Raw genomic sequence first — 13,698 nt, 5'->3', positions numbered from 1 at the left:
TGAAAAGTTTTGGTAAGTTATTTCTGCTTCCGGTTTAGAATCAGAATCCCAAGAAGGTCAGAGATAGGTAGGTAGGTAGCTATATGCTATCTGTAAAATAAAACATATTTTAAAAAATCTTGTAATCATCTTCTTTTCAGTATTTTGATTCACATCAGGGTTGGCTGAGGGACGGACTTTGGTAATCTTTCATAATATGGCACCCTGTGCATGGCCAAAATTTGGTGCCTTCAAATGGATCTTCTCAAATTATGGATCTTCTCAATTTTGCATCCCTCAGCTCGGTGCCTGGTGCAGGGAAACTGCCTGCACTGCCCTAAATCTGGTGCTTGTAGGCTAGGCTGCAGGCTTTTTGCGTCCTCCCCAAACTCCCCCCGATATAGCCTTTTAAAAAAAGCCAATATTAACATATTTTCTGTTTTCTCCTCTTCCACAATAGGCCTTGGGGCATCCAAAACACCTTCAGTCTCTCAACCGAGCACCTCTTCTTGCTTTTAAAAGGACTTCTTCTCCATCTGACATTGCAGTAAACAGCTCTGGGAACAAGACGCAGGGAAACCAGCATTGTCTTGCTGCTGCTGTGTATATGTGTGTGTGCTGTTAAATGTTCTGAGTTTGTTTCCACCCCCCCCCCCACTGCATGTATGTATCTGCTGTATGTGGAGGTGTGCACATGAGAATGGCTGTGTGCATGCACTCAGAGGGGTGGCCAGTCCTCAGTGTGGCCTTCAAGCCAGAAAAGGATAGCTGTTCTGTTCTGGCCAAGCTGCCTAGCCACCTGCTATAATCTTGGTTGTTTGTGTGCTCTTCAGTACGGAAGAACCTATGACGCTTTGACATACTAGTATATGACTTATGTATGCGCATAGAACCTAAATATATTTCATGTTCAACATTATAGCAAGAGTGACTTCAGTTATCTGACCTAAAAAAGAAAAGAAAAGGAAGACAGCCTAGATCATCATAGCAGTTACACTTTGCTTAAGTGTGTACTTCCAAATTATTAACACTGTTGTAGCTGTTGGAGACCTAAAGGTATTCTCTGATCTGATACTCTAAGATCAGTATGCTTTATGTGCAGTGAAAACCATCTGCAGATCATAAAAGACAGAAATAATAACCCTGCCAAGCAGGTTGCTTCAGAGCAGGTTACTCCATAGAGTGCTTTGGAAGAACTCTCATTTTTTCTGACATAAAACAGTGGCATTTCAATATTTTCTTTTGTGCAGGCTGTGATTCAGAAACATAAAGTACAGTAGCAGTCCTGGAACTTCTACTGCTCTATATGTGTCATGCTACATTCAATTTTTTGAACAGATGCATGTTTCATAGGTATTTGAAAACATCTTGTGTCCTGGGCCCACAGGTTTACAAACTGAGAAACAGGTTAGGAATCAATTGCAGTCAAATATCTTAAAGCTTTCAATTGTACCCCTGGATGAAGATCCTTCAAGTAAAAGAGACTAGATTTTTAATCTAAACCAGCATTTCTTGGCCTATGGAGCAGGGCTACCTAGGATGCGAGTGGCGCTGTGGTTGAAACCACTGAGCTCCCATTGCTCTGTCCCAGCTTCTGCCAACCTAGCAGTTCAAAAGCACACCAGTGCAAGTAGATAAATAGGTACCACTGCAGCGGGAAGGTAAACAGCGTTTACATGCACTCTGGCTTCCATCACAGTGTTCCATTGTGCCAGTTTAGTCATGCTAGCCACATGATCCAGAAAGTTCTCTGTGGACAAACGCTGGCTCCCTCAGCCTGAAATAAGATGAGCACTGCACCCCATACATGCCTTTGGTGGTGTATAAGCAAGGCCATTCAAAGACTCTTGCATGCCATTGTTAACCAAAAGGCTGAGGTCCTATGCACACTTCCCTGGAAGAAAATCTCACTGAATTCGATGGGGCTTATTTCTCAGTAGGCATGTATAGGATTGTGCTGTAAGGCTTGCAGTTTTCAGATGTATCAGATGTGAGCCTATCAGGATTGCTAAAGGAAAGACTCTGGGTTTGCAGCATAAGTGGCACAATGTTAGAAGATGTGAAAGATGAACTACCTTGTAGGAAGTACCTATTACTGGAGATTCCATTCCCAGCTTTGTGCAAGGAATACTTTTTCTCCTGTGCTTTAAAGGGCTTTAAAGGAGAGCATTAACTGTGAATTGTGCTCAGAAACATACTGGGAGCCAATGAAGATCCTTTAGGATCAGTGTTACATAGTTCCAGTGGCCGCTCCCAGTCTAACTGCTGCATTCTGGATTCGTTGTAGTTTCTGACTCACTTTCAAAGATAAACCCACATAGAGTGTGCAGTTGTTCAAACATACATGCCCCATTCTGGCGACTACAAGTTGTGATCCTATAACTAGTATAATATAAAGGAGACAAAGCAAAGAAGGAGAGCAACTCTCCAGCTAACACCAGCCTGTTTCATTAGATGGCCTCTTAGTGTTATAGTGCAGTCCTATACATGGTTACTCAAACCTAAGTCCCACTGAGTTCACTCCCAGTAAGCTGGCCAGTCTCTTTAAAGGACAAAGAATTTGGGATGCTTACCAATGGGAATACAAAGACAGCAAGAATAATAATAACCTCAAGGTGCTGTTCTCCTGGTGTTTTTTTATTTAAAAAAAATGAGTTGTAAAAAACCCTCAATTTCTTTTTTTAACAAAAATATATTTCTGAGCTCAAAATTTCAGAAATGTCAGGATGGGCTTTGTCGAGACTTATACAGATTCCTATTGAACAAAATAAATGTACTCTTTATATGCTCAAATATGCTATTTTCTTTATTGTTGCTTCTCATGCCTAGGTTGTTCTGGCACTGAAAACCAGGTCAGTTCTAAGTCCTGTTCAGATTAAGTCCTGATGTTGAATTACTGATTGTCTACTTTATTCTAAAAGCTTAAGTTATTTAGTAGACTCAATAACCCCTTATTAGCCCCTCAAGGATAGCAAAGGCTTTAGATTACTCCGTATCAGGAAATTACAGCAGCTTGCATCAATGCACTAATTAACTTCACTGACTCATCAACAGCAAAAAACAAACAAACAAAAATCTAGATCTCCAACTGGACAGCATAACTTTGACCTTTACATCCAAACCTCTCTCCCTGTCCAGGGGCTGGAATACAGAAACCAAACTGATTCGCATGGCTCTCTGGGGGCTGGTATGCACTCCCTGTGCAAACTTTGACTAACACAAACAAACTTCCCCCATTAAAGAATTCTGTAGAACCATGTTCACAATGCAGAAAAACCAGTGAACGTGCAAGAAAATCCACAAGAGGAGCCGTGTGGTATAGAGGTAAACATTGTAATTGTGTTTTTGTTTTTGTTTTGTTTTTTTGCTAGTCACAATAGTAGACAACTATTCCAAACTAAAAACCATCTTCAGTCACTCAGTCCCAACCTTCCCTGTGTTGATGAGGGGGTCAGGTCTGCAATAGGCTTTAATTCACATCACTTGAACACAAGTGGAACACCCTGTGAACTCTGTTCATACATGTGCAGGGTCTTGCTGTGTTGACAGGAGTGGGGAGACACTTTTAGCCTTGCCCCCAGTATCTCTAATGCTTTCTGCAATGACTATGTGTTGTGTGTGATTGTCTGCAGTGAAATTTCAGACCACAAACACGTTTATGATTAGGCGCACCACGTGATTGGGACACCTGGTTGTGCAAGTGCATCATGTGAGTAGACGTTTGCACCTTAGAATTTCACCCCCAAACCACCCTGAGGAACATGTCATTGTTGCAGAAAGGATTAGAGATTGTCGGGGGCTCAGAAGTATATCCCAGTGTGTTCAATGGAACTTACTCCCTAGTAAATAAGCGTGGTCTGGAGGAATGGCATTTCAAATTCTCAAAAATCAGCTCACTCTGACAGGCCTTGACACTTCAGCATCTTACAGTGACTGAAGGAATCAAATATGGTGCTTTGTTTGTTCTATTCATGACAGTCAATGCATAACTGAAGTTTCAGATGATCAGATTCTCATATAATAGCTGCAGGAAAAGAAAGAGTGTGTGTGTGTGTGTGTGTGAATCGACTGCGCTAAGCCAATTCTACAAATCTCTTGTTCTATCACAGTCACAGATAAAGGAGATATTGCTCTTACCTAGTGTTTTTGGCATCTATCCAGCTCCACTTTTTTTGTAGCAATATTAATTTCTCTTTCTACCAGTTGCAGCTGTGAACAAAGGGGGGAGAAGTCATTTTTTACTATCTTAGCAGGATAGAACACACATTCTAATTTATCACTGAATTAAGTTAATGATCAACTGCTGCAAAACTTCCTTGGAATGACCTCGAGACAGTTGGAGATCAGCGACATCATTTTCTTGCATCTGGTCCCCCCACCCACTCTGTGCTTCGACTATGGCAATAGGTACACATTATAGCAACTGATTTAGAGAGAACTTATTCAGCACTTTGTAGTACAGGAGTAAACAGATCGGCCATTGTTTTTCCACTCGGGTGCATAAGCCAATCTACACCAAGAGGCATATACAGTGGTACCTCTGGTTAAGTACTTAATTCGTTCCAGAGGTCCATTCTTAACCTGAATCTGTTCTTAACCTGAGGTACCACTTTAGCTAATGGGGCCTCCCGCTGCCACTGTGCCGCTGCTGCAGAATTTCTGTTCTCATCCTGAGATAAAGGTCTTAACCTGAGGTACTACTTCTGGGTTAGAGGAGTCTGTAACCCAAAGTGTTTGAAACCCGATGTGTTTATAACCTGAGGTGCCACTGTATGCAAGTCCCACTTTGTTAGAAGACAGCAGCCGAAACAACACTGGCCTCAGCAGTCAGTTCTAGAGACTAATCGGAATGCTTGGCATTCCACAATTCCAATTCCATGCTTGTCACCTTCAGGGGAGACTTTTAGCACTCAGGAACAAGAACAGACTATCCATATTTTACGCTGCCACCAATGAACCCCCTTATCTTTATCTAGGTAAGCAGAGACACCTTTGGATTCAACAACGGTCAGAAGTCAGTAATAATTTAACAGAGGTGACTCTTCACCTATTTTGTTTGCCTCCTTCCATATCAAAACTACCATGTTTTCTGCAGTTGGGTATTTTTATGGAGTTAGATGAGAGCTTTTGATCACCTTGGCTGGGGGCAGGCATCCTCAGGCACAGGGATGAAATGTGACTCTCTGGTCCTTTCTCTTTGACCCTTAGGATTCTTCCCCAGACCTCACCTCTTCCTGGACCTGTGCCACCTCTTCTTCAAGTGCTTTTGTCTGGCTGGAATGGGTGCTTGACCTGTCAAAATGCCTCTTGCTTGCTTGGATGGAGGTGTGTGTAAAAACCTTGGACTTTTACAAAGCTGAAATGTAAGCCCACTGAGCAAAAACACTTACATGGCTCCCATTCCAACACTTCATTACTCTTGCTGTGGCTGCTTCATCCCAACCATCACCATCCTGACAAACACAACACCTCCACCATGAGGATACCATTGCTTCCCCAACCTGCCAACAAGCCACCACCATATTTGTTTGAAGTCTTCCATAGAAGAATGACTACTTAACATGCAGAAGAAACACAAGGATGTGATCTTTCAATATACAAAGGATAGACTGATCTAGGAATCCTAAACTTTAGATCTCATGCAAGTTGGGCCGGCCAAGTTGGATACTTTAACACTCAAGGTAACTACAGACTTCATATAAAAGGAGAAAAGCTTTATGTTTCCATCCCACCATCTCACACCACAATCTACAACACCTACTGCAAAACTCAATGTGATTGTGCTTTTGCACAGTGCAAGAATTAGTTAATGTGTGTACCTTTCCCAGCATGGTTTCATTATACAAACTGAGACTAAGTGTGGGTGTAGGGTGGGGGTTAGAGTGTCACACTATGGCTTGGGAGACCAGGGTACAAATTGCCACGCAGCCATGAAGCTTACTAGGGTGACCTTGAGCTTAATCATTGCCTCTGAGCCTAAAATACCCCCAGGGTTGTTGTGGGGATTAATGAATGTGGAGAAGAAGTATATGCACCATCTTGAACCCCTGGGAGAAAAGGGTAGATATGAATGCAATCAGTAAGTAAATATTTTGTTCATTATAAAATTATGAATAACTCCAGGTTATTTATTTGGGGCTTAAAGTCCAAGGAAAATGGTGGGTTCCTTCTCAAGGAACACATTATGTGAAATTGTAGACTGTACTGCTTACATGGTGTGGATGTTAAGGCAAGCATCTTGAGTTTCAAAATCAATGTGTGTGCTTTTTCTTGAGTGCCTTAACTGTGGCAATAAGAAGCTTTCCCCCTTTAAATTGAAAACAGTAGCTCCCAAACTTTTTGTTTTCCCACAAACAACTTGAAAATTGCTGGAGATCCCTTAATTATTTTTCCACCTGTTTCAGCAGTTGTAATGTGCTGTGCCAGATGCTGTATGATTTTTTATTGCTGCTTTTATTTCTTATATATTATATTTTATTGTATTACAATTTGAATTCCATAGAATTAGAAGCGCAATACAATAAAATACAGTAGAAGAAATAATTGAAGCATTAAAAGACAATTAAAAATCAATATGCATACTTAATTCTGTGTCCCGTATTTAACCACAAATCCGCAGCCATGTTGTGGATCACCTAAATGAAGCTAGTCTGCCACTGGTGGTCCACAGATCACAGTTTGGGACCCCCCTGTGCTAGAATAACATTTCATGCACATGTAAACATCCTATCTGGGCCTTTCAGAATGGAAAAGTCAATGTCAAGCAAGGAGCTATGAAGCTTCATCAAAGTGTATTCTTTAGAAAATCTTTCTGGAAGCTTGCATGTTTCTTAAACCATATACATGCCCTCTGATTGCCACCATACAGTCAGCAGAGGCAATGGAACATCTGCTGGTTTGGCCCCACCGTTAATTTTAATTGGTCTCTCTCTCTCAGCACCTGAATTAATTGTGGGTATTTGGTCTAAACACTGTTTTAAACATTTCTGATGGTTCTGGTGCATCCCTTTATGAGGCACCAGATGTGCAGGTCCTGAAATAGCTACTATCAGCTTCTACCCACAGGGAAAATGATGGGCATTTGAAGTGTGGGGTTGAAAAACAAGGATAAAGAAGAAGCATCTAGTTGTATGGTGTATATGTGTTCATTATAAAAGAAAGAGGGTCTAGCGAGACCCCCCAAAAGTGTTATGAAATGTGTTTTTGCATTTCCCCAGGCTTGAGAGTTGCAGCTGGATGGCATTAGAGGCCTGGTAACATCAGCACATCATGTTACATTTGACATTTCTCCCCCAACTTTTTTTTAAAGTCTCCTTAATGCCACAATATCCTCCAAAAGGTTATCAGTGTGTTTTTGCAACCCTGGAGCATTTAAGCAGGTGAAGTGCAGGGCACAGGTGATTTAGCAGGGTGTTCATGCCATCAGCTAAAGCAAAGCAGCCTCCTCAGCTTCATTTGCCTCTCTTGCTCTGGTTTCCTGAATTAATCTGATTCTCAGAAGAGCAAGTTTAGACAATCCCAGTACTGGGACAAAATATCAACAGAAAAGAGGTACAGTTCTTGCAGCAGTTCTCCCCTACGCTCCACCAGCTATGAGAGAGAGAGAGAGAGAGAGAGAGAGAGAGGGGAGTCAAATGTTTACAAATGTATACTTACAGATATATGCAGCCCAATGTTATGCATGTTACTGTTAGGTATAATTATTTAATTGACACTGAAATGGAGAATGCCTATGTGTATTGCTGAAAGGGTTTAACTGGAAGATTCCACTGAAGCTAAAGAAAAGTGAGAAGGGCTCTCTGAGCTCTCTAATTGTTTGATAATTAACTGTTGTTGTTCTTAAGTAGCTAACACATGAGTGTCACATGAGATCACATGAGAGCTATTGAATTGCAAATTTGCCATCTTGGAAGGGTGGTGGCTGAGTCTTTGTACTCTGTGACAGCAAGGATGTGTAAACGATTCTCCTGAAGCGAGTGGATACAGCTCGGGGCAAAGTGGAGGCTGTAGAAAGAGAGACTTCTGCTTCTAGGTCTGTTTGGAAGTATATTTTATTTCTAAGATGCTGAACCTGTGCTGGACAGCACAAGATATTCTAGGGAGTTATTTGGATGTATCTTTGATGTTTTTTGTTCTGTTTTGAAGAAAGTTCTGCAAGTAAAGTTTTGAACAATCTAATGGGTTTGGCCAACGTTTCATTCCAAAAGGAGTAAGTTTTTGTGCATCCAGTTGCTCCAAACTGCACAATATTAATAACTGCAATAGTTAGTAACCCTCCCCAAGCAAAAATGGGCCTTACTTCCAAGTATATATCCATATAATTCAATTGGTAGTCCTGAATTCATTTTCACAGAACTGTTTGTTTGCAGCATTCCCAAACACGTGTATTCATCCACAAGCAGTTCTCAAACATCCTGTCTCTGTGGTACATATGGAAAGAAGTTTCAATGGAATCTGCCTTATACTGAGTCTGCCCATCTGGCTTAGTATTGTCTACAGTGACTATCCAGGATTTCAGGCAGGCGTCTCTCCCAGCTTCACCCCAGAGATGTTAGGGATGGAATCCTGGGCTTTCTGCATGCTTTATTACTGAGCTATGGCCCTTCCCAATTTTTCACAAATCTTAATAAATACATCTCAGATCTACTGTGCCCCAAAAATATTTGGCTTAACAAATTTCTTCAATAGAAAGCAACATTTCCAGGATGCTGAACTTCATGAGTTGGGTAGAAAAAATGTTTGAGAATGTAAGACTGGTTAATTTATTTAACCTGTTTCCTTACATTTATATCCCATCATGGAACTCATGCATGCGGTGACCAGACCCAGACCTACTTCACACCCTCCAATGTTCCTCAGATGAAAATAGGGACATTTCTCATTCTCTCTCAACTGATCCTCCTCAGCCCCCCATTTTTGTTCCCCTACCGCAGAGCATTTCCTGACAGAAGAAGGATGAGTCTAACTACCACTATGCCAAAGGGACACAGCACACATGCCCTCCTCTTAATCCTGATTTGTTTTTATTTTATTCTCTGGTAGATTTACAAAAAGAAAAACACACACCAATAAATAAATTTTAGAAGGGGGCAAGATTAGATGCAGACACACAATGCATTTTTTAAACAAGAAAACCTACAAGAATTGTTGTGCTCTGCTCTCCAGCAGCCACTATGAGCTGTCCAAGGTAGGAAACCAGCAGCAACGGCCATGGAGAGGCGATGGCATGCCTCACATACATGGATTTACACAAATATATAAATTCCGTTGCTGCATAAAACGTACAGTTTATTAAATAAAAAGGACAGTAAAAAGAATTGCTCAGTTGCCATGATGGGCCCCCAAAAGTCTCTTGCAGGAGACTCCAGATTTTGTGCTGCAGTCCTGATCATTACATAGCAGTCCTTAAATTGCACCACTATTAGCTGTAACTATTGACTATTGTCAGAGCTTTGCTGCCGCCAGTGAAAAGGTCAGGCCTTTTCATTTGGGTTGTTTTTATGTGATGAATACCAAATAATAAAACACACAGTTTATTGGGCTGCTGAGTTTTGTTTTGTTTTCTACAAATCCTCAGTCATCACTTTTGCATCTGCCTCTTCCACCTCCCCCCCCCCCCCGCCGTTACTTTTAATGTAAGCTAAGAAAGTAGCACTTTATATTAGTGCTGTTAATTTCCCAGAGAAGAATAACACCAGTAGCAATATCCTTATAATCTGCCATATGCTTGGCTTTAAAGAGTCTAAGGATTTTGCATTGGGGACCTGACGACATTGAGGATTTCCCCCACTAACTTGGCAGATTGGACTTGGACTTTATGGAACCAGGGGCAATGAAGATTCATTACCCACCGAAGTCAATCTTTTATGATGTACTTTCTTAAAGGTTTGCCAAAAAAAAAAAAAAAGCTTGCTATTAGGACACTGAAAGAAGTGTGTACTGCCAAACATGGCAGTACCTATTCAGAAAAGGGAGATTAAAATGACCAAGGGGATAAAGCCGCTCCTCTGGGAAGAACAGTTGCAGCGTTCATAACTTTATAATTTAGAGAAAAGGCACATAAAAAGTGACATGACAGAAATTTATAAAATTATACAAGGCATAGAGAAAGTGGATAGGGAGAATTGTTTTTTTCTGCCTCTCTCAAAATATTTTAATTTTGTTTTTAAGTTAAGTTAAGTATTCATTCAACTTATTTTTATTATTGCTTGTTAGCAACCCTGAACCCAGCCTTGGCTGGGGAGGGCGGGGTATAAATAAAAATTATTATTATTATTATTATTATTATTATTATTAATTCTAGAACTCATGGACATCCAATGAGGCTGAAGATTTGAGACAGAAAAAGTACTTCTTCATAGGAGTATTAAAGTATTATGTGTTGTATACATGAGCACTCTACTGTAATTCCTGCACCCAAAATGACTGATAAGTAGTCAGAGAAGTAGTCTGAGGGTGGTTCTCTGTGTGTGTTGGGTGGGAGAGTTAAGTTGTGACTCGGAAGGGCAGAAGTTAAGGATTGCTGCTGGTCTAATGCTCAGAAACTAATTAAGCACCCTGCGGAAGCTATTAGGTGATGAAAGGATCGGACTGAGCTCAGACATTGCCCCCATTACATTTGCCTTTAATTGCTTAGGCAGCAAGTTTTCAACTTGTGGGCTAGTTTTTAGAACAGAGCAAATGCCAAGCGGGGATAATGAGGGATTTTCTGATACCTGATAACCACAACAGGAAGTTTTGCCCTGCTCACATCTGCAACAACTCTTCTGCAAGAGCTGAAAAACATACAGAACACTTTGTGTTCCTTCCCCCCACCCCCGGGGCTCAAAGAAGAAATGCAGCAAAGTATGCTTAGCTCCTCGCAGGACTGCCAAGATAATAATAGCAGCGTGGAGCCCTCGCCACACTGTTTTCGTGATATTTACAATGTGATATTCAGCAAACACAGCACTATGATTCAGAGTTTGAAAGGATATTCTAACCAAAGCGAGTGCTCAAAATAGGGATGACACTAGGGGAAAGGATTTGGTTATTTCAATAACTGTGTAGTTGCCAAGACAATTGATAGTTATAATATACGCCTTTCTAAAAAGAAATCCTCCTTATGAACTCATATAAAGCCTTGTGGTTCCAAATTTCAAACAGAATCTCACCCCTATTTATAGCCTCCCTGCTTCCTCTGGCCTCTGGAATTATTGTTCCCCCATCTCCCTAGACTAGCACTGGACAACCAGCTGCCCTCCAGATGTTTTGGACTACAACTCCTATCAGCCACACATAGCACTGGTTAGGACTGGTGGGAGTTATAGTCCAAAACATATGGAGGGCACCAGGTTGGCAAAGTCCTAGTCTGTATACCTTATTGCAGGCATCCCCAAACTCGGCCCTCCAGATGTTTTGGGACTACAACTCCTATCATTCCTAGCTAACAGAACCAGTGGTCAGGGATGATGGGAGTTGTAGTCCCAAAACATCTGGAGGGGTGAGTTTGGGGATGCCTGCCTTATTGTCTGTCCTAGTCTGTATTACCTTATTGTTTCCCGATATTTATTTCAGACTGTAAACCCCTTGCCAGTAGAGACCTGTCATACAAAGTGAACCAGGTTGGTGAATAATGGACAAGGGTAACAAGGAAGCAGCAATTCCAGAGGCAGCAGGAGAAGGAAAACAAGGAAACATAGGAATGACATTGAGTTTGAAATTGGCAATCCTGTTCTTTGTAGTGTTGTGTACATAGATGTCATTATTATTATTATTATTATTATTATTATTATTATTATTATTGCTGTAAAGCAACAGTGAGGATGCAGTTATACTTCCTTTTCCGTATTTCCTAGCCTTCCACTGTGCTTCTCATATGTTGTGAAATGCAACCGGATGAACTTTGCTATTCACAGACTCGTTCTCCTGCAATCCATCTAACAGATCTTCAGAACCAGGAAGAGAAAGATGTAATGATCTCCATAGCTTTGGTTTTGATGAAAGTGACATGAAGCAATTTCTCTTTCAAAGGGCAAACAACATTCCGCTGAGTTTCAGTTAAAGGATGTACCTGTGATCCATTTTGTTGTGCTATGTACAGGAGGAACACAACTTTTGTGATTGCTTGTTCATTTAAAGCACTGATCTATCCTACGTACCATGTAAAAATGGATGGATGACAGCCACATCAAAGCACCTTAGAGAAGGCACAGTAGAAGTGTGTTGAGAAGGAAAGCTTCTTTATGACTCTGTATCTTTAATCCCATACTGACTTCCTTCTGTGGTAAATGTTGCTTCCATGAATTTTCAGATGGTGGTGTAGACTTTTGATAGCTCTTTGTCCCTCATTATAGACCTATCAAATAACAAAACACAATGGATCATATTCAGCGTAGTTCTAAAATGAACATTCAGTGTAGTTCTAAAGTGAACAATGATTTTTCCTTCCATGACAGGATGTCCTTCTCCTCCCTCTGTGCATCTCTTCTATGTTAACCCTCAACCCTCTGGAGCAGATTTGTGGGTGCCAAGGAGCAGAGGGGGAAATTCCCTTGTACTAGCACAAAAAGTTAGTTGAATACTTCCCAATGTCCCAATCCCAAGCCATTATTATTATTATTATTATTATTATTATTATTATTAAAAGGACTTTGTATGTAAGCTCTGAGCACTGTTTGTCTGTAATGGTCTAAAACTATGGATCCCAATTGGTGGTCCGTGGTCCATAGCCCACTCAGGGGATCTGTGGCACCAGTCACATAACCAAAACTACCACAGAGGTATCAACATTTGCAAAAGCAGAGGGTCCATGGTTTGGCTTTTGAAAAATAGGGGGTCCACAGTACTTAGCTAACTGGGAACCACTGGTCTATAAGATACACTCATCAAATAACAAAATACAATGGCCTGAAATCCATCAAGTTCTTTCCCCCCCTTCATAACAGGAATTGATGTGTGTAAGCTGTATCAAAGTGAACTGTGGTTTTATATCAGCACTGCCTGATGGCTTAAGCCCACACAATGTATTTGATATGGAAACATCTACAGAGATAGATGAGAGGAAGAAGACTTGCTAGAGTTACTTTATTGTTTCATAAGAGTTGCTGGAAATATTTATGTTGGGCTTTGCAACAATTATCTGCTTTCATTAGTTCAGTCCATTTATTTTCTGGTTTTCCTTCCTTCAGCAGCATTGACTCAGATAGAATTCATACTCTAACGTTTGATACCCACTGAACACTAATCACACATTTGTAGTATTGATCCATAGCGTTCACATTTACTACAGTTAAGCTGAAAAACAGTCACCTAAAGAATTCAACACTGCACAGTTTTTTGGGGGTGGGAGCACAAATAAGACACAATGGCCTGCTTTGTTATCAGTTGGATATATTTTATCAAGATTTTGCAAATCTAAAGGGAGATTTTTACAAGCACACTTCTTCCTACACAGGATGAGTTTTTAAAATTATTCTATGGTGATATTCAAGTGGAAACTGATATTTAATTGAGTCCAAAAGGTATTTTGTTCCCCACATGAAGTAGGAAGCAACCTTATTTTATTGAATTAGCTCACTGGACCATCTAGCCCACTATTATATCAACTAGAAACAACCATCCAGGACTTTTTGAGACCTGTCACATAAGATCCTATAGCCTGAGATATCAGAGCTTGAATCTGGGACCTTCGATATGCATAGCATGGGCTTGACCATGGAGCCAAGGTCCTTCTTCTTT

The 13,698-nt window shown here is 40.8% G+C and overlaps 1 long non-coding RNA gene across 3 annotated transcripts in view; it reads right to left on the bottom strand.

Annotated features, from left to right (window-relative positions):
- LOC310674698 overlaps window positions 1-13,698 on the bottom strand; it is a 61,200-nt gene that overhangs the window by 16,474 nt on the left and 31,028 nt on the right. For 2 of the 3 annotated variants that reach the window (XR_014509706.1, XR_014509707.1), the window contains 3 exons: window positions 12,120-12,316; window positions 4,117-4,188; window positions 165-536 (listed from right to left, as the gene is read on the bottom strand). This is a non-coding gene — a long non-coding RNA (uncharacterized lncRNA). Of the gene's footprint in view, window positions 1-164; window positions 537-4,116; window positions 4,189-12,119; window positions 12,317-13,698 lie in introns of those variants that run through there. The other variant, XR_014509705.1, reaches the window with a different exon arrangement.

Source organism: Podarcis tiliguerta (genome assembly GCF_965153285.1).
Source record: "Podarcis tiliguerta genome assembly, chromosome: 3".
Taxonomy (NCBI): Eukaryota; Metazoa; Chordata; class Lepidosauria; order Squamata; family Lacertidae; genus Podarcis; species Podarcis tiliguerta.
This window is presented reverse-complemented; position numbering and strand designations above follow the sequence as displayed.